Below are 897 nucleotides of genomic sequence, written 5' to 3'. Positions count from 1 at the left end.
CAGATGTTGGGCCAAAATGGGCCATCAGAAATCAGATAATGGACCAAGGACATGTTTGGGCTTAAGAGAAGGCCCATTTGAGGAGTTGGGCCCAATTTAGAAAATTGGCCATTAGTGGGTCATTAGTGAGTTGGAAAGATTAGAAGGAATTAGGCCTAGGTTATGGTCCAATTTAGATCAGGGGGTAAAATGGTCATTTTACCCTTAGAAGGATTCTCAGTTTTGACTAAGTGTTTATTATGATAATGATAGTCAGGGAGTCGTTGGAGCAGCTATCAGAGATTCCCTCACACGAGTTTTCAGCAGCCAGCTTGAGAGGTGAGTTTTCCTCCATTAGGAACGGGTCTAAGCCACTAATGTCGGCCCATTTATATATGTTAGCTTATACCAGACTTGGGTCCGATGTCGGGGCTAGCCCGATGTAGATTATATGTTTCCGGATTTCGGTCCGATGTCGGGGCAAGCCCGAGGAATGTTTGTATGCTTGATGTCTTCGTGATTCTTGCAAGTGTTTGTTATGTGTTCCGGACGTTGGTCCGATGGCAGGGCAAGCCCGAGGAATGTTTATATGTTTATGTTATGTGTTTATGGTATATGCTTGATGATATGTTATATGTATACCAGACTTTGGTCCGATGCTGGGTGGGGCCCGATGTTGGACTTTGGTCCGATGTCGGGCGGGGCACGATGCCAGATTCATCCGATGTCGGGCGGGGCCCGATGTAGTGGGCAAGGCCTAATGTATGTTATTATGTGATTATGTGTATGGTATGTGGTAGTTTGGGGAGACTCAGTAAGCTTCGTGCTTACAGTTTTCAGTTTTGGTTTCAGGTACTTCCGCTAGTAAGGGGAAGAGCTCGGGATGACAGCATGACACACACCACAACTTTTAGCCTG

Source organism: Lactuca virosa, chromosome 9 (genome assembly GCF_052849685.1).
Source record: "Lactuca virosa cultivar CGN04683 chromosome 9, Lactuca_virosa_CGN04683_v6, whole genome shotgun sequence".
Taxonomy (NCBI): domain Eukaryota; kingdom Viridiplantae; phylum Streptophyta; class Magnoliopsida; order Asterales; family Asteraceae; genus Lactuca; species Lactuca virosa.
Note: the sequence above shows the minus strand (reverse complement) of the source record.